The sequence below is a fragment of the Lagenorhynchus albirostris genome, chromosome 6 (assembly GCF_949774975.1).
Source record: "Lagenorhynchus albirostris chromosome 6, mLagAlb1.1, whole genome shotgun sequence".
Lineage (NCBI taxonomy): Eukaryota > Metazoa > Chordata > Mammalia > Artiodactyla > Delphinidae > Lagenorhynchus > Lagenorhynchus albirostris.
The window spans coordinates 2199418-2219819 of NC_083100.1; the positions used below are offsets into that span (position 1 = coordinate 2199418).

The 20402-nt window shown below is 55.5% G+C and overlaps 1 protein-coding gene across 1 annotated transcript in view; it reads right to left on the reverse strand.

Moving 5' to 3' along the window:
* Positions 1 to 246: 246 nt before the first annotated feature.
* Positions 247 to 20402, reverse strand: part of TWIST2 (twist family bHLH transcription factor 2) — a 50481-nt gene continuing 30325 nt past the window's right edge. The window contains exon 2 of the mRNA XM_060151205.1: positions 247 to 923. The gene's annotated coding sequence lies outside the window, so the exon portion shown is untranslated. The remainder of the gene's footprint in view (positions 924 to 20402) is intronic.

A 20402-nucleotide genomic window follows, 5' to 3' on the forward strand; every position in this document is an offset into this window, starting at 1 on the left:
CATCTGCCCAGACCTCATCTGGGTCTGTTAACACACTCAACTGCATTAGTGTTGGTAGTTTCTAGAAAGTTCTACAATCATGTATGCTATAAGATGTCTCACATCCTTTCCGGTCCCCCTTAAAGTGAAATGATAGTTATTTTTGCAACCCATTCCAACTTTCTCAGGCCCTTTCTCGTGTTGCAAAGTAGAGAAAAGAAGAGACGGAGGACCAGGACTGCAAAGACATCTTTATTGTTCCTGGGAGGGAGCAGAATACACAGCCACATTGCAGTCACTGAGCTTGTTACAAATATCTCAATAAATAAAACAAATAAGCAACATATACACTGAAACAGAAAAAAAAAAAAAAGGCTAGCTGAGCAAATCATGGAGAAAGAGAAAGGGGAGAAGTGAGAAGAATTCCAGGCTTCCTTGAAACAATCATGCAGGGGCTTGGGGGTGGGAAGGGAGCACGAGGTTCTTTTTCTGAGAGCCTTGGTCCAGTTTAAACAGAATTGTACAGGAAGGCATTTCTGGCTTATTTTTTAAAATATACACTAAAAAAAGGCACTTAGAGGGAAATACAAATCCAAAATCCTCGTAAATGTGTTCCTGAATTCAGCGATTTTCAGAAATAATAAATCCCCGCCCCCTCAAAACAAAAATAAAAAAATAAAACCCAGGCCTGGGTCTGTTCCCACCCTCAAACAGTGGCGAGGACGGCAATGAACATGTCACCGGCAAGAAGGACCATGCGCGCCACTTCCTCTGCGGGGCCCGTCTCGGGGAGGGGGCCGTGCGGTCCGGGCTCTGTCGCTGTGCCCTTGTCTAGGCACCATGCTGGAGCACTGAGAGGGGCTTTCCCGGAGTTCATTCGGGTTTCAGAAGTTACAGACTCGGATGCACCCCAGTTCCACGTGCGCTCAGCCCCGCGGGACAGTCTGGAAAACAAGGTAGAGGGAGGTTGAGAAGCCGCCGCATCTCTCGGTGTGCAGGGACCGCCCTCATCCAGGAGCCCCCAGACGGGACGCTCTGACACCCGTCTGCTCCCTGTCTGCCCTGGCAGAAGCTGCACAGGTGACCAGTAGTCAGGGCCACTGGGCACCTGCAGGCCGTTGCCCCCGGGGACCCAGGCCAGGCCTGGAGCCCCCCTTCCCTCCCCACCTCCACCCTCTCCGGCTGCACCCAGACCCAGAGGGCCGGATCTCCTGTCTGCTGTGCCCACCAAAGCCTTGCCCCCCCAGGTGCCCGGCAGGGCGGTGCTGACCCCGTGGGTGAGCCGCTCCCTGGTGGGGCTCCCATGGAGAAGAGCAGCCCACCATGGAAGGGGAAGGGGTGCTGGGGAGAGGCGGCTGCAGGGGCTTCAGGACAGCGGTGTGAGCCGAGCCAGCTGCAGAGGGGTGGGGGCGAGGACGCAGAGAAGTGGACGGCTGCTGGGCAGGAGCTGTCAGAGGGCGATGAATTTCTACAGCTGTGCTTTTGAAAAAACTACAGATTCACAGACAACGCAAAACAAAAGTGTACAGGGAGGTCGCATGCACCTCTCACCTGGCTTCCCCCACTGGTATCACCTGGCACTAGTCTCGGGAAGCCTCACAAACAGAAGAGGGACCTTGGCACAGCACGAGGCTTCTTCACACCTCACTCGCGCGTGTGTGTGTGTGTGTGTGTTGGGGGTGGAAGGAGGTTGTACCAGGTGTGTGTGTGTGTGTTTGGTGGTGGAAGGAGGTTGTACCAGGTGTGTGTGTGTGTGTGTGTGTGTTGAGGTGGGAGGAGGTTGTACCCAGGTGCGTGTGTGTGTGTGCATGTGTGTTGCTGGTGCAAGGAGGTTGTACCAGGTTTGTGTGTGTGTTGGGAGTGGAAGGAGGTTGTACCAGGGGTGTGTGTGTATGTATGTGTGTGTGTGTGTGTCTGTGTGTTGGGGTGGGAGGAGGTTGTACCCAGGTGCATGTGTGTGTGTGTGCATGTGTGTGTGTTGGGGGTGGAAGGAGGTTGTACCAGGGATGTGTGTATATGTGTGTGTGTGTGTGTGTGTCTGTGTGTTGGGGTGGGAGGAGGTTGTACCCAGGGGTGTGTGTGTGTGTGTGCATGTGTGTATGTGCGTGTGTGTGTGTGTTGGGGTGGCAGGAGATTGTACCCAGGTGCGTGTGTGTGTGTGTGTGTGTGTGTGTGTGTTGGGGTGGAAGGAGGTCGTACCCAGGTGCGAGTGCGTGTGTGTGTGTGTTGGGGTGGGAGGAGGTTGTACCCAGGTGCGTGTGTGTGTGTGTGTGTGCGTGTGTGTGTATGTGCGTGTGTGTGTGTTGGGGTGGGAGGAGGTTGTACCCAGGTGTGTGTATGTGCGTGTGTGTGTGCGTGTGTGTGTATGTGCGTGTGTGTGTGTGTTGGGGTGGGAGGAGGTTGTACCCAGGTGTGTGTATGTGCGTGTGCGTGTGTGTGTGTGTGCGTGTATGTGCGTGTGTTGGGGTGGGAGGAGGTTGTACCCAGGTGCGTGTGCGTGTGTGCGTGTGTGTATGCGTGTGTGTGTGTGTTGGGGTGGGAGGAGGTTGTACCCAGGTGCGTGTGTGTGTGTGCGTGTGTGTGTGTGTGTGCGTGTGCGCCAGGCTATTTCATCACCTGTGGATTCTGGCCCCCTCCAGTGGGATCAACATACACAACTGCTGAACCCCCAGCCCCACGAAGCCCCGCAGCTCATGCAATTGGTCCATAAAGTGCAGGTGGGTCGATCAAAATGCCGCTCTGGGGCCAGCTTCCAGCCGCCGTCTCCGGAGCCCCTCACCCCCATGTCCACCACCTCCCGCGGGACCTGGCCAGTGAGGCTCCCAGGAACCAATTCAAGTGACAAAGGCCACGCTCTACCAGAAGCACTCCTGCCTTCCCACTGGGGAGTGAAGCTTGTTGCTGACAGGGAGGTGGAAGACCAAGTGATGTCGCAGAGGGAAGGGGCGTGTGCCGGGCGGGCCCCGCGGGCAGGGAGCTCAGGACCTCACGGGCTGCCATCTGCGCCCACAGGCGTCCTAGAGAAAATGTGCCGGAGAGAAGATCCGGGCCAGGGTGTCCGAGCGCCAGACTGCAGAGCGAGTGACGCAGCCCCGTAAGCCAAGGTTGTACGTCTCCGCAGTGGGGACGGCGGGAGGGCCCCGGGGATATCACGGGGCACAAGCACCTGGCCAAGGACCTCAGCACGCGCTGGCAAGGTCGCTGGGGGTGAGCACAGTGGGCCCCTCACCTCACCGCAAGGAGGCAGCGCGTGGCTGGGGCAGCTGCTGGCCTGTTGCCTGCTGTTCTGGGGCCGTGGACTGCTGACTGCCCAGTCCTGCAGGACCCAGCTCTACAGCACACCCAGACAGCTTGCGGCCAATCCCAAATTTACAGCGTGTGTGTGTGTGGGGGGGGGGGGGTGTGGCCTGATGCCACTGGGCAGGGGCAGCACGAGGTATGTGCCTTGACCTCTTGCGCCCCCCGCTCCCTCCCTGTGGAAGGAACCCTGAGCTCCACACTAAGGCCCAGCTGATCAGGGAACTCTAGAAACCTTTGCTGCCGCAAGACAAAGCTCTGCAAAAAAGCAAAGACACATTTTCCCTCAAACTCCAGTGCGTGGAAACACACATGCGCTTCTTTTATTTCAAGTTCAGAGCACTCCAAATATGTAAGCCTTTTTAAGTGGTCCTGGGCAGAAAGTCAAAGGCTGCTCTCTCTTGGAGAATGTGGTTGTAATTAGATAATTAATAAGGGGGGCAGCTAGAGAAAGCTAAATGGAAGCCTTCCTCAGTGGGAGGAAACAATTACAGCAGGTTTTGATATATGAGCCGCGCCAGCCCTCCGAGGGGAAATACAGCATCATCCGTGGAAAGCCAGAAACGACAGGGCCGCCCCCAGGAGCGCAGGTTTCAGGGTTCACTCCACATGCCTGCGGGGCCCAGGGCTTGGGCAGGAGTGAGCGGCAGGTTCATTAGTCTTTCTGACCGAGAGCCTTCGGGGCCGACCGCCTTGATGTCACCCTGACCCCAGCTGTGTCTGCTGACATGGGCGGCGTTCTCAGCCACAAATGAAAAACATCTGGGGCCCCGACAGCCTCCCGCGTGTGAGAGCCACCTGAAACCGTGTGCGTGTGTCCTGTACACAGTTCACGCTGCATCTGTCTGCTCGGCCAGGAAGCGGGGCAGGCAGAGAGGCCGGGCAGCGGCAGGACTGAGAGGCTGGCCGTCCCCCTCTCTCACCCACACCGACCATTGGGCACTGAGAATCTGTATCCCTAGGGCCTGACACAGGGAGGGGCACATCAACAAAGTTCTCCAGAAAGTGAGGCAGGGGTGGGCTTAAGAGGGAAGCATTCATTTCAAGGCCTTCCATCCATTCACTGATTCACCCCCCCATCCATCCATCCACCCACCATCCTTCCATCTATCCCCCCATCCACCCACCATCCTTCCTCCCTGCCTCCCTTCCTTCTTTCTATTCACCCACCATCCATCCACCCACCATCCTTCCATCTATCTCTCCATCCACCCACCATCCCTCCTCCCTGCCTCCCTTCCTTCTTTCTATTCACCCACCATCCATCCACCCACCATCCTTCCATCCATCCACCCACCATCCTTCCATCCATCCACCCACCATCCTTCCATCTATCCCCCATCCACCCTGCCATCTATCCCCCCCATCCACCCTGCCATCTACGCATCTATCTCTCCAACATGTACTGAGCATCTTTCATGTGCCAGGAATGCTGTTAGCTGTTTAAAAAGCCCAGAGGTGAATCAGAGCAATCTAGCGGGGGAGGAGTAACATGTTTATAAGCAACTAGAGCTCAGGGTAGACAGTGACAGCTTTTTTAGAGGAAGTGCAGCTAAGACTCTGCAACCAGAAGGGAAGCGTGAGGAATAAGGGTAGAGGGAGAGGATCACAGATGTGGAACGTCTCCTGGTCAGATACATCACACGCACGCACACATGTGCACACCTGAGGCTCTGCCAGTGGAGACTGGGGGGCAGAAGGCGAGGGTCAGGAGACCAGGAACTGTTCACAGCAGCCCGGGGGCGTGGCCACGGTCCCCAGCACAGAGCAGACATCCAGGGCGTCATGCCAGCCCTCACTGCCCCTTCAGCACGAAAAGTGGAAGCATCTCTGCCTCCACAGGCCCCTGGCACTGCCCAGCTCACTTGAAGGGGCTCCCCCCGTCAGGCTGCCCTTGCTGCCCCCTCCTCCCGTTCACTACGCCTAGAACAAAGACCCTGGACACCTGGGCTCCCAGGTACACTGTGCAGGGGCTGGGGTGGGACGTGCCAGGGGTGAATGAGCAGTGATGGACCCGGGCGCGGAGAGCTGACAGCTACCTTCCCTGGGGGGTCTCGCCCATTCTGCACGGGCCAGCCCCCCTCCCTCTTGGGCGTTTGTCCTGCACTGTTTTTCAGCGGGGGCCCTCTGTCCCCTGGCCGAGCCTGCCCACAGCCTCCTGACCGTTTGAACACAGCTCCCAAGAGTGTGGTTTGGAGGGACAGAGCCAACTTCGTATCACCAACAAAATGTGCCGTAAACACGAGTAGAAAACAAACGATGATTCGCATCAGACGACTGAGGACCACAGTGGGGAAATTGCCAAGCGGAGCACCACACAGACAGCACAGTGAATGGGGATCCAGCTTTCAAAACAGCGGAAATTATCATCTTGGGAGAAGCCAGAGGAGTGTGTGTGGATAAAATGAGAATGTGCTGCTTTGAAAGAGCATGAACAACCAGGAGACAGGAAAAGGGCTCTTGGAAATCACACAAAGAATATTAGTAGACTTTTTTTTTAATAATAGAAGCAAAATAGCAAAATAGACACTGATGAAAAACAATTAATGAATTGGAGACTGACTCATGGAATCTCCCGGCATCTGAGCAAAAAGACAAGGTATGTGGAAAGGAGGAAGCGGACGCGGTCACAGGAGAGATACCGACAGAAGAGTCCCCATGCTCAAGGAAGATCGAGGGTTTCAGATTAAAAGGAACACCGAGTTCTGGAAAAGAAACCCAACAAGACAAGCAACAGAGCCACATCACAAAGTTCTGGATTCTAAGACTAGAGAAAACCTCCTACAGGCTCCCAGACATAAAAAGAAACAAAAAGAACCAGACTGGGGTGCCTTCCCCTGTGCTCATACCACCCGCTAACTGGCAATCCCAGGACGCCCAGAGTTTCTGTGGAGAAGAACGGCGTCCCTGGAGCTCTGTTCCCCAAGAATCCATGGACCCCGTGGGGAGGGAAAGAAACATGAGGTACTTAAGACCTCAGGAAGTACACCTATCAGGTCCCGCTTCTGGGAAACACTACTAGGAAACGTCTTCCATCAGATGAAAAGTAGCTCGGGCTCTGTCTCTGCAGGCATGGCAACAAATGATCTAACAACCCCCCCCCCCACCGCAAACCAGACAAGCAGGTAAGACGCTGTGGTCAACGCTCTTTCTGTCCCAAGAGGGCAGAGGGCGCTATTCTTCCCCAGCTGGGTCCCCAGGGTCTGGAGCAGCGCCTGGCACACAGTAGGTGCTCAATAAATACCTGCTGCAAGAGGGGCTACAATGAGGAGGTCAGACACACAGCAGAGGTGAAGGTCACGCAGGTGACCAGGAGCCCCAGGCTCCCTGTAACACCCGCACTCTGTAATGCACTCGGACTCCCGTGCATTCTAAGCTTCTGCTCCTCGAGACCAGCAGGGTCAGTGACACACGGAAGCCAGCGAGAAATGCAGACGGCAGGTCTGGCCCGGAACTGAGGAATCAGCACCTGCACGCTGGCAAAATCCCGGTTCTCCGGAGATGCTCCCCGAGCAGGAAGAAGCGGGGGATCGAGCACAGCCTACATCATCCGCAGCCCTGTTCAGAGACGTGAACTGCGGCTGCGATGGGCTGTGACTGCCGGGGCACGTGGCTGGGTGGAGCAACAAGAATTCCAGCTTCATCACGCTCCCTGCCAGGGGCGGGGCGCCCGCGGGCTGCCAGGCCCTGAGGCTGTACCAGCCGCTACAGTCCTGCCTGAGAGCCCCAGATGCGGAGGCCCGCCGGGGCGCAGCCGGGACACGCAGTGGACACAGCTGAGCGGCCGGCCCGTGTCCAGCTCGTCTGGCTGCACCTCGATGGTCACCCACCTGAAGGCGTGGGCAGCAGGGGTGCCAGTAACAGCCCCTGCAGGGAGTCTCGGAAGGATCACCCACTCAGCTGGACGGGTTTTCTCCTTCCCTCCGGGCAGGGGATTTGAAGAGACCATGGGGCACTGGGTGCAGGCAGGCGCTGGACGCCTCCCTGCCTGCCGTCTGCTGGCCTGGCCGGGATGGGCAGTGCCAACGGGTGGCCCGCAGAGCTCGCTCCCCAGGGCCGCTTGCCCCAAGGCAGTTTCTGTGACTAACGTTTGTCCAGGGACGTGGGGAAAGAGCGGTTTTGCTTTCGTTGGAGAGAATGTGAAGCTCTGAGCAGCGAGCTCCAATCAGGCCTGGATAACGGGAAAGCATGTACACAGGACCCCCTCCCTTAGGGACCAGCGGCCGAGGCTCACCTGGGCGATCGGAGAGGCGGGGGTCCAGCTGCCCCTGCAGATGGGGGCCCTCTGTCCTCCCAGTTCAGGCCCCCTCCCTGCCTGTGGCCTCTGGGCACCTCTCCTGGCTGTGAGCCGGGCCTGGAAGCCCCAAGGGTCAGAAGGGTAGAGAACTGGCAATGCCAAACGACAAAACGGACCCCGTCCCAATGACTATTTGGGAATCCACCTCTAAACCCTAGAACAGCAGGAGGGAGCCCGGAGCCATCCTCCCGTAGGCTGGACTCTATGAACTGCGACTTGATTTTCAAAGGAGCAGGTTAAGGACATATACCTGTGGGGTGAAGGAGGGACAGACAAAAGGCAAACTGCTTCCTCTCCCAGCAAATGTAAAGCAGAAAGCACTGGGCTTGTGAGGTTGTGACGTTTTTACAAGGTTCCTCTGGACGGCTGTCCCACCTCCCTCCCTCGCCCGGTCCTTCCCTCCCCCTGCGAGTCCCTGCCCTTCAAGGGGCTGTAAGCGGTCCCTGAACCAAGCAGCGGCTGGGAAGGCAGGACACTCTGGCCTCTCTTTACAGGCCCCTGGGCCCTTTGTTGAAGAGTGGGACAGCGGCTGCAGCCATGTGCGTCTCATTAGGCCAGTGAGCAGCAAGGAGGTGGCAAATGGGGCCAGAGTTGAGACCCGGAGCTGCTCTGCCGGGGGCTGGCCCATCCTTCTGGACAGTCCTGCTCTCCCGGGAACGGCGGGGTGGGAGGTATCCCACCATACCACAAAGCTCCCAGGACCCCCAGCGGGTGGAGGGGCTTCTGCTGCCCTGCGGGGATGCCTGAGGCACCGCCTGCTCCTCTCGGCTCTGCGGGGACGTCAAAAGATTCCAGGACCTGCCCGTTTGGCTCGAGTGTGACATTCAGGACCGCTGCCCGGACACGGGCGCAGGCTGTGGGTTCCAGAGGGACCGTGCCCGTCTGTGCTCTCTGCCCCCTCTCTGTGTCCCAGACAAGCCCCCTGCTTGCAGACGCCACCTGCCAGGGGCCCCTGCCCTGTTCAGGGTCAGTGGAAGGGTAAGGAGGATGAGGACAGGTGGCCCCTCTCTCCAAGCTCCGCGACGCAGACGTCTGACCCCAGCCAGCCCGCCGTGCGTGAGAAAGAGGAGTCCTCTTCGGAACGACCGCGTTTACGATGCCAGGACTTTCCTATGGCTCCCTGGTGGCTTGCAGGGGAGCTGGTGGCCTTGCTTCTCCAGGGGACCAAGAACCTCACATCCACTTACAAGTGGAAACAGCGCTCTCTCCCCCCCTCCCCTCTCTCTCTCTCTCTGTCTCTTCCCCGGCCCCAGCTTGGGCTTGGCTTCAGTGACTCAGGCTATGTCTGCAGTGGCCTGTCTGCCATGGGGAAGTAGCCCTGAGAACAGGCTGGGGAGGGGGCATGCTTGCCTCTGGGCGTCCAGGCAGGTCCCTCCTACTCGGTGCCTCCCAGTGTCACTGCCTGGAGAGACCGCCCTGCAGAGCCCACCCCCGGCAGCCCCAGACTCCCCAGGGCCAGCCCTGCTCAGTTCCCAGGGGAGCTATGACAGGAAGGCCAGGGGTCCCCGCGGACCCATCCTCAGCGCTGCCTCGGAGGGAGACCGTCCCATTTCTTCTCCATGAGTCACGCGACGCTGCAAAGGGTCCTCCCACGTTTCAGAGACAGTGAGGGCAAGCAGTCCCGAGTAACCAGAGACGAGGAGGATGCCGCCTCTTCCTGGCCCACAGGCCTCCAAACCCAGCAACCAGTTTAACCGGTGAATTATGATTTCTCCAGATGTCACTACATTCAGCTTCCAAATGAAACTCATGAGTGTTAGAGGGTGGAGTAAACAGTCACACTGCAGGCGCCCCATTTCAGGCTGGAGGTGCACGAAGTAAGTGCCTCTCAGGATGGTCCATGCAATGACATCATTTCGGAGATGGGGGCCTGGGGTTGGGGGTGACGTATCCCAAGTCACCAGGCAGGTGCAGAGTCACCAGCAGAACTCAGGTCAGCTAAGCCCTGGGCTGGAAATCCCTCGTCTCCCACGACCGACTTCATGCCCACACGACCGACTTCATGCCCACAACACCCTTCACTCGGGTCCAAACCTGGGGGCACCGAGTTAATAAATGTCTCTGCACATTTGACAAATGAGTATCTGAAGATACAAGGGTCCCAGTGACGGCAGCACCAGCTCGAGAGGACATTCACTGAAGGTTTTCTGACATCAGGTGTCCTGCTGGATGTTGGCCTGTAAGTATGAGGAGGACAGGCTCCCCTGTCCTCAACCAGTTCATAGTTCCCTTGGGGACGGGCAATAAAATACATTATCACAACAAAAATGTAATGTGTTCTAATGAAGGTATAATACAGGTACATAAAGGTCTACAATTATTTTACTTTAAAATACAAACAAATATAAATACAATGATTATAGCAAAATATAAGAAATGTTATCATAAAAGTATTAAAAGGCACATAATAAAAGCACAGAGAACACGACGATTAAGTTTCCAGGGCTTTGGGGAGCTCTTCACAGGATCAGGGGCTGGCGCTGGGTCTTCAAGGAGTCTGGTCCTGGGTGGGAAGGGGGAAGGGCCTCGTGGGCAGAGGCGAGGGTGCACGGGCACACGCGAGGTGGGCTGGAGGAAGGTGAGGATTTGGGGTAATGGTGAAGGCAACTTTTGGGGGGGCAGAGATGGGCAGGACCCACAGAGCAGTGGGGAGGCAATGAAAGGGGTACTAAGCAGTGCACGGCACAGTGAGCTGGGCTTTCCCGAGATAATGGTGGGGTGGCCCTAAGGATGCCAGGATGGGGAGGCCCCCCTTGTGGTCCAGGAGGAAAGGGCTGAGGACCCTGGGGAGATGCAGCAGCGCTGGAGAATCAGCAAGAGGTGAGCGGTGACCGAGGGTCCAGCTCGGGCAACAGGAGGGGTCGTGACCCCAGGGACTAAATGGGGGTCACGAGAGAAGGCGCTTTTGTGGGGAAATAAGACTAGTGCTGGTCGGGCTGAGTTGTCAGTGCTTTCACGACACCATGAAGGTTAAGTTCACTCAGCAGGATGTGCGGCTTGGAACCCCAGAAGAGGGTTGGGGGCTTCAGACTTATGAGCAAGACCCTCCCCTTGGAAGGAATGAGGGTACCTGGCTTTGCTAGGAATTGGACCCAGGCCTCTGGATCCCAAACCCAGGCCTCATTCTCCATCTCTGTGCCTCCTGTCGGGGGCAGAACTGGGGGTTGCAGGCCTTTAGGGCCACGCTTTCAGGGAAGGTGGGGAGGCTGAGTGTGGACCATCTGAAAGAGGTTGGTGGCGCTGGCCACTAGCGCCCCATGCTGGCGGGAGGACTGCATCGCAGGGGAGAGCTCGGACCTGCACATGGCCATGGGGGCGGTCAGCAGGTGACCTTGGGGAGGGCAGGCCCAGTACAGTGGGGGCGGGGCTGGCTGGGAGCAGTCTTCTGCACGTTTGGAGGGCAGTGAGCATGCCAGGAACTGGCTTCCTACGTGGATTCTGCCCTCATTTCCACATCTTCAACATAAACACACCCAGGCCTGGAGAGGCTGCAAAGCAGTGGGGTCACAGAGCAGAGGAGCGAGAGCTGGGAATGAAACCCAGACTCCCGCTGTCTTCAGAGCGTGCCACCCCATCTCTTACGGGGGGGCACAGCCTGGAAAATGCAAAAGAACATTTCCCACGAACGACGAAAAATGGGGGATAGAAACACTGTTTCTAGGAATGCATCGGCGGTGACGATGACCTCTGCCTGACTACTGCCAGCTTTTAGTTCCCCGATTAATCTCAGAAAAGTAGGCAATTTTTAAAATGCAAAATGGTTTACAGAAATAACTGCCCCTAAATCTATTTTATTGGGCCCTCCTTTTTCCGACCACCCAGAAAAAAAATACGCTACTTTTGAAATATTATGCATATAGGTGTGCACATCCAGAAGAATGCAAAAACCTTACTAAGAATCCTACTATGACCCAATCCCCGGTCCTGCCCAGCTCTGGGAACCCTGATTTTGGCAGCCTCTTGAGATATGGGATTGATTTGGACAAAGCAACAGCACTCAGGGGGCCCTGGCGGGAGGATGTCCTTCTAGGCACAGGGATACCCCAGCTTTCCGCAGACCAGCCACGGGCTGGGCTAACCCACCCCTTCGGCAAGACCTTTTGCTTCCCAAGCTCTGGATTCAGTTACTTTTAGCCCATTTCCTATTCTCAAACCTCAGCACCACCTGAGTAAAACTGATCTCTGTTGGGAAACATCGTACTTAGAAATCGACCAGCCCACACTCAAGCATGGAAGGGCCTCAGGGGTCCGGGTAAAACTAGCTCATAGAAGCAGGACGGGGTGAGGGAGCGACCCCCCGCCGGACCGGCCACGCGGCCGTGAGCGGCCAGGGCTGAGGCGGGAAAGCACTGACCGTCCCGGCGGAGGCCAGCCCCAGGGTCCCGAGGAAAGGTGTGTGCTGTGGCCTTGGGGTGGGTTCCATGGGGACCAGTCAACACCCCAGCACGTGGTGAAGTAAAACTGAACGTGTGTGTTTAACGGCCGATGAGAGCTGAAGGGGAAGGGGAGTGAATGGACGGTCCACTTAGCAGGTAAATGGCAGAGAGATGGCAAGCGGTCCACGAACAAGCCCGGCTGCTAAACGGCACCTCTCGCGCTTGCAAGAATCCAGCCCCTCCTGCACAGCCCTGCTCCCTGCCCCCAGTGGCCACTAACTCCAACCGAAAGACACCTGATGGGCCCCAGGACAGGCGCGCAGGTGTCTCAGGACAAACGCAGAGAGAACTAGGGGTTCCTAGACCGGCCACCCCTCCCAGGCAGACCGCAGGCCCTGTCCGCCAGCTCCCGGCCCCAGCAAGAGGGCGACCCCCCGGCCTGTGGCTCCCGTGTGTCTTCTCGCTGGGCTTCCACGCGCTGCTCACAAACATGGCCTCCTGCTGGCGGGTGAAGCCGACACCCTGGCTCGCTCACCCCGTAGGCCTGCCAGGGGAAGGACATCTGATGGACTCTCCTCTTACCCCCAGATGACACCTGGGAGCCCTCAAGCCCCAGGGGCAGCAGACACAGAAACAGAAGTCAAGTTCACGCCAGCCAGCCCCGAGGTAAGTCTGTGATGAATCTCGTACAGATGCTCCAGCTGCTGGTAGAGGGAGTGGGGTCCCGGGGGCATTAACAGGGGGGTCTGCTGTCAGCCGGAGAGGGTCAACCAGGGGTCCCCATCCACCGGATAAGGTCAGTGTTACCCTGCTGATCTTCAAAGCACCTGGAGTTGGTGTCGCCTCTGGAAAAAGCGTTAGATATTTCCTCCTAAAGAAGGCATCCATCACTCTCCTTCCAACAAAGAGCTGTAATTCCCAACCATTTGCTTTTGAGATTCAAACTTCTAATTTCGCAATACACAAACCTAGGGGCTCCTTTGTCTGCACTGAACCTAAAAGGACCTGTGAATGTGGGCGATAGACTCTGTTCTTTTTAATTGACATACAGTGGATTTACAATGTTCTGTTAGGTTCTGGTATACAGCAAACTGGTGATCCAGTAATACACATATATATATATATTCTTTATATATATCTACTCTTTTTCAGATTCTTTTCCATTATAGGTTATTACAAGATACTGAATATCATTCCTTGTGCTGTGCAGTAGGTCTTTGTTGATCTATTTTATACATAGTAGTACGTATCTGTTAATCCCAAACTCCTAATTTATCCCTCCTCCCCGACCCTGCTTCCCCCTTTGGTAACCGTAATTTTGTTTTCTGTGTCTGTGAGTCTGTTTCCGTTTTGTAAATAAGTTCGTTTGTCTCATTTGTTTTAGATTCCACATATAAATGATATCACATAATATTTGCCTTTCTCTGTCTTACTTCACTTAGTATGAGACTCTTATCAGTCCACTGGTAACGCCCCTGTGTCGACTGACCCTGGGGACTGAGCAGCCCAGTCTGGGAAGGGCAGGTCTTGGGGGACAGGTACTCTCAGGGGCCTTCTTGGCCTTGGCTTCCACGCGAGAGTTTTGAGTCACGCCCTCATCCCAGATGGCTCTCGGCCCCCAGGGCCAAGTAAAGAGATACAGAAATACTTTCATTATTGCTCAATTTTTAAAAGTTCAAATTTCCTGGATTGAAATCCCACATTTATAAATTACAGCAGACTCAAATAAATTATAGCAGACTCAAATAAATCTTACGGAATGTATTGTGTTTTCAAAATATTTTTGAGTAGGAAAAAAGAACACCCTGAATTATTCTGTATTTTCCCACACAGCCACAGAAGATGGCATGAATGAGAAGTGACCGCCCGTGTGTGTACGTGCATTTCTGGAAGCAAACCTCAGTGGGACCCCACGTCCTAGATTGTGCGGTAACACCATGTGCCCCCTCTTTTCTACAGGCTTCGTGGAACCACTGGCTCTTCGGAGACCCCTCCTAAGCTGGGGGCTGCCGGAGCAAAGCATCTGAGAGCCAACAAAGCCCCGCCCTGGATGCCTGGACAGGGAGGCGCTGACCTCTGCCCCAGGGCTGTGACCAGGCCTGACACCGGGACGTCCTGCAAAGGCGGTGCTGCCCAGCATCGCTGAGCCTGCAGACTGGTCCTGTCTCCCCTGTCTATAAAGTGGGCTGGTTCTACCTGCCCCAGGTGAGTGAGCACCTGGCACGTAACGGATGCTCACCTTGCGCTGAGAAATCCACGGGGGGCGTTACAAATGAGGCCACTGGCGCTCGAGGGACGGAATCCTGTTCCATGTCCCACGTTCTGGCTTCCCTGGGGTTTGGGATGACTGTGCACTGCAGGCTGAGCGACTCACGTAGCCTGACTTTACGGTCCAAATACAAACAGAGTTTTCTTTGAAATGCGGCCGCTCAACAACTAGTATCTATCGCGCACACAGCGAGCGTGGAGCTCTGCTGTAGACCCGGGCAGGCGTGGTGGACGGGGTGGAGCAGGGCCGACGGGCTTCAGGCCTTTGGTACTTGGATAGTATGTGTATTTGTGTGTATACACACATGCCATCATATCCCATATACGTGTGTATATACGTACCACATACACACGTACGAATATAACGTACAAACACTCCTACGCACGACGCCGCAGCCTCTTCTCTAAGGAGGGTCACCTCTGTCCTGAGTTTGCTGCAGTCGTTAACTACTGAATTCACAGTTTGGGGGTAGAGGTCATGCAGTCACATGGGTCCAAACAGACCCGTCGCACAGAAGTCGGCGTGAATTCGGGGCAGAGTTCAATCAGACCCTGCTGCTCTCCTGAGCGTGACCGCTCAGTGCAGCTCCACGGCCCCAGGAGTTCTGGGGATGGCTGGGCACTGGAGAGCAGATGAAGAAGAGCCTCTTTGCACCCTGGAACCTGCCCAAGGCGGACAGCACTCCCTCTTCTTAAAAGAACATTCTCAATCACTCAAGGGCCAAGACTTCCCGTCTCTTCCTTTCTGGAAGAATCAGCCTGACAGTCAGTCGTGCAAATCACAGATGCCCATGTGACAAGCAGAGCTGTGTATCTCCCAAGTATCCCCCTGTATTTCTGCATTGATTGCAACTCCTGAGTTTGAAAGCCGGAAACGACTACTTTAATTAGAAAGATAACAGCGCTAAGACCCAGAGACAGGGGATGAGACCTTGGAGTTATGACCAAAGCAGGGTAGCTGAAGTCTGAGTATTTGCTATCACATTTCTGACCAAATCAAAGGCTACGCTCCTTGAGCAGGAATCACCCTTTTGCATAATCTGCCCATTTTTAACGCATTTATTTACCATTTGGACTCTCCAGCTTAGCATCCTATAGTAATTTCTTTTGCCGAGACAGACCCATGAATATGGAAAGCCGTGTTGATGTCGATGTTTACAGAGGGATCGGCAGCTACTCTAAATCTTAGATCCAGCCATCCACCTTCCCCTCTAGACGCTCTTTAATCAAGCTTCGTCAATAAAGAGATGAGATACAGATGTTCTGTGTAGTTTTAAGGAATTCAGGTGGAATCCACTTTAAAATAAGACACAACTCTGGAGGCGCATACAGAGGAGGAAAGTTAACAGACAGAAGGAAGCTTTAACAAAACCCCAAGCGGCGGCAGGACTCTGAAAATCAGCAAACACACAGGACTCTGAAAATCAGCAAATACACCTTGAACCAAAGATAAGAATTCGAATAACGCTTAGGGGAGGCACAGAACCACCCAAACGCTTTCCACATCTAACAGGAGTTACTTCAAGGAAATCTGGGGTATAGAGGCTCACGTTCGGTAAACAAATAAATGAAGCCAGGGTTACGCTCTGAAATAGTTTTATATGTTAAAAACTTCAGTGAAAAGTGCCTTTAGAAATTGAGCTTCTCCCCAGATGAATCTGAAACAACTTAGTTTAGACAGTTTTCCCAACGCACACACCCATTTCGCAAAGCGGAGTAACCATGTCTGAGGCTCCAGGACACGAGAGAGACCTCTGCGGTGTCAGACTGTCTTCCCTCTCATCACAGGGCCGGTCCAGTGCGAGCGACAGTGGCGAGGCTGCAACTGCAGACAAGGTCCCGCCTCTCCCGGGGCGACGTGTGGCCCTGCTCTGCTGTTTCTGCTCATCCAGGCCGGCTGGGGCCCGGCTCCACAGGGCACTCAGGACTCGGGCTGGCAGGGTCTCCACCGCCTTGTAGCTGCACCTTTGCGGGCATGTGGCCTTCCAGCCACTCGGGCAGTGGAAGACAGACTGAAGTGGCCCCACTTCCTCCTGAAGCTCACTGGCTGGCACCCGTCACCCTGCCCAACCACAGGGTCTGGGGAGTGGGAGGGGGAGGGCCAAGCGTTGGCGGTGCCGCTGAGTCGGCCCCACGGGCCAAGGCAAGGTTTTTGAGCAAAGGTTTGTCCAAAACACAAAAAGTAGGTTGTAGATAATCACTCGGGAAGCCATCTGATCATTTGATTACACTACCTTCTCCAAATGTGGGCATCAGAGTCCTGAAGGTTGACAGGCAGCAGAATCACGGCTGGGGAAGCTCGGTATTTTGGGGGAAAAGGTGCAGACAGCCAGATACGGAATGAATGTGTGAAAGAACTTAACTTTAAAAAAAAACCGTCATTAAGGTCAGCCATAAGGGCAAGACACCAAGGTGAGCACAGTGACGTGAATCCACGTTAACTTGGTAGCAACGGGGTCTCGCTCACTAGCTCACACCCTGTTTTATTGAGATGATGTGGCGCCTGCAAGGGTGGTGAGGTGAGTTATTACTCGGTTTCGAGGTGCCGCCCCTGCTCTCCTCTCCTCTCTCCAAGTGACGGGCCACCTGGTTCTCAGGACAGCGGCAGGTGTCCTTGGCGTGAAGTTTCCACTGGGACAGTGACTTCAGGAGGCTCGTCGTGCTGGAGGGACCCGCAGCTCGATGCCCCAGGGTTTTGTGAAGGGTCTTTGCTGAGCTCAGAAAAAAGCTCCCCAGGGCTCGCGTGAGCTGCCCTTTCACTGAAGTCCTCTTGGCACCGCTGCCCTGGGGTGTCGTCCTCGTCCAAGCATGTTCTTGGACATTGCGAATGCATTTACTCCCAATTTGGTCTTTCAGGGCTGCCTGGACAAATGCCTCTCCTTCTCTTTCCCGGAAGTCACCTTGGTCACTTCACTTCCAGGACCAGAAGGTGTGGCTGGGAGACTGGCTCGGGACGTCCCTCACGGGGAAGCTTCTCCTGCTGGTGGGGCTCTGTGCTGAAAACAGGGTTCCCGCTGACGAGACGCATGACTCTTCCACTGCCCCCACCTCGCCTCCCAGCCCGCTCACCCTGTTCAGCTCATGGGCATCACCCAGAACTGCACACAAAGTGGCAGCCTGGGTGCCGTACACACACACAACATCCCCCTGGCTCCAGAAAACAGCCTAAAAGTTGGCTCTCTCACATTCTGAGCGAGGTGAACTCAGGGCTGGGTGAGGGATTACCGTGTACACTGTGCTCATCTTCAGAGCACCAGCAGCACTATGGCATCTCTGGGAAGGAGCTTGGATTCTCCCTCATACCTTGTACTGTGGACTAGAGAAGCAAAAGCGAAGCTATTTAGTGAACCAGAAAGATGTGGAAGGAAACCACTCTCCCCACCAATATAGTTTAGTTTGAGTTTCAGGAAGTTTAATTGTTGAGTTGAAGGCATGATTAACACTAAGTAAAGCTGTGTCCTTGGATATTTACAGGGGTTCAGGGCTTAATGTCATTTCACTAGCAGCTGGGGACTCAGATCCCAGGAGAGGGTCTAGGCAGGCAGGAAAGCATGGGAGCCATGCTGTCGGTCTTTAGAATAAAGTTCTAGAATAAAGTTCACAGCACGTTTACATTTTAGCAGGAAAACCATTAGCTTTTATAAGTTAAGACTGCAAATTAAAATGACAAACATACTTTTAAAATGTAAAAACTACCTTGGATCCCTTTAGGCAATGACCCTACAGTGTTCAGTAATATCCCCCCACCCCACCTCCCCAGGGCTACGCGGCATTTACGATCTGGTTTGCAGGATTCTCAGAGATCTCAAGGGCGAATTCTCATCATCACCCTCAAGATCATCAAACGCAATCTCACCTGCTGACTGGCGCCAACCCACAGGACATCGGGAAGGTACAGTCCCCAGACCCAGACGTCCTCTGCTGGGCTGTGGGCTGACACAGCAGACACTGAGGACACTGCATAGCCATAGGGGCAGAGTCATAAATAAAATTCCTGGGCTGTTTTCTTTCCTTGGTCAAACGTGCACAATAAACGCATGAGAGGCCAGCTTTTCATCCTCTGCCACTTTGCCTGGATTAAATAAAACTGGCTGAACCAGGCAGCACGTATCAGGGCCTTGGCAGGTCACCCCATGGGCACTGGGAGGGAGGTCGGGAAGAGTGGACCACGCCCGGAGGAGGGGCCCCTCCAGCGCCAAAGACAGTCTGAGAGTAAGGTGGGGACCCTCAGGACCAGGCAGCAGGGACCCCGAGCAGGAGGCGGCACAGCTCCGCCCCATCTCCCCCGTTTGGGAGGGTCTGAGCACTGAAGGCACGAGAAGCTGACCCCAAACCCTGAGCATGCCAGGGACGCGTCTGCGTGTGTAGTCTACACTCTGCCATGTCTTCTTCCACAGATGACATTCAGTGGTGACCCCGTGGCCCCTCTGCCTCCTTACCCACCCCGCCCAGGGGAGGTGAAGTGGCGCGACTGGTGGATGGTGGAAGGGGAACTGAGTGTGCGCAGCGCAGGTCCTGGACCCCTCCTCCTGGAGTGGGAGCTGCCTGCAGGGAGGGCGTTTCCCATCCACCCTCCAGCAGCTCCCGCAACCCCCAGGCCCTGCGGGGAGGCCCATCTTGGTCCAGCTCTGCCGACACAGGGTTGAGTCGGTCTGACCCTGGGACCCTTCATCTCAGCCATCATCTGTAAACAGGCAGGGCAGCCTACCCCAAGAGGAGTTGCAGAGCCGAAGTGTTGGGACTTGCCTCAGGGCTCAGGCTGCTTCGCAAAGGAAGGTCCCATCAGGCCCCGCTAACCCCTCCTGTCTCCCCTTTGCCACCTGCTCTCTGAGTGACCTTGGTCACGTCTTGTCCCCAAGCTGGACCTCACTTCTCCCAGGTGGAAGTGGCTGGAGGTCTCCACGGCCCTGGGGGTCTGGTGATTTTTGAGAATCTTGGGGACAGCTGAGAGCTCACTCGCACGTCCCCGCGGGGGCACAGCTGGCATCTGACAAATCTGTTTTAAGACCTGGTTAAAGCTGTGGAACGCTCACTCTCCCCAGAAGATGCTCAATGCTGTGAGTACACGCACTGCCTTCTTGGGGAGGAGGCTGGTTTAACCGGAATATTTCCGAAGGGAAGGAGGCTAGAAGGAACCCAGATAAACACCGGGGGACCGGAGGGGAGGCGAATCGCACTTAAAGTTGTGGGTCCAGGTGGACTGAAGCCAGACATGCCGCCCACGGACCCTTGGCTTCACAGAGCAACTCTGATCGGTCATCGATTACTGACGTCTTGCAGATGCAAAAGGAGAGAAAAGCCAGTTCCGTACATCTTACAGCTGGGAAACCGGTAAAAACACAGCCCTTCAGCTTTCCATTCCTGAGAGCCACCTCCCTCTCCACAAGGCAGAGACCGCACCCCCCCAAAAAAAACCCATCCGGTCCCCTCTGGACACCCCAGGAGCTGGGGTGCATCTGACCCACCTCCCCCCGGGCGTCAGAGTTCCTCTGTGGCCAGACTTCTAGAAAACTCTTCTGCTCAAGTGCTGAATGTTTTCCCCGATCTGTCTTCAAAATCCCAATCTTTTCCTTTCTGCTGGAATTAAAAGCTGGTGAGCGGTGAAGGATGGGCTGGCCATCACTCCTCCTGTGTCTCCCGTCCCTGCACTTCCGCTTTTCTCTATTTCTCCTATTTGATGCGAGAAAAGCCAGCCCAGCTCCTCCGAGAGCAGCTGGAGACGGGAGTGTGAGGTGGATTTTACATCCGCAGAGAAGTTAAGACGAGTGACGTGGCAACCGCACCGTCTGCACTCCCGTGAGCCTGCCGCCCCACCTGTGCTCACAGGTCCCCGCTTCTGGGTGAGGACAGGCCACAGGGTGACTTCAGTGGTCGGGGGGGACAGTCCCCAGCCCCGTCTTCCCAGTAAGACAGGATTTGCACAAACGCCACACTCTCCTCCAAGGGACATCAGGCACCACAGGCAGAAAATGGAGCCCCAGAAACGCAACAGCCTTGCTGAGGTCTCTAGAATTAGCAGAAAACATGGATGCTGGAGGGAAAGAATCATCAAAGAAATGTTCACATCCATCTCGCCCCAAACCGCCCCTTCCCTGAGTCCCCCGGGGCCATGCTGAGCAGAGGGCGTCCAGCCCTGTCTGCACACTCTCGGACTCAAGCTCTGAGGATGGGGCAGCCCTGTGCAC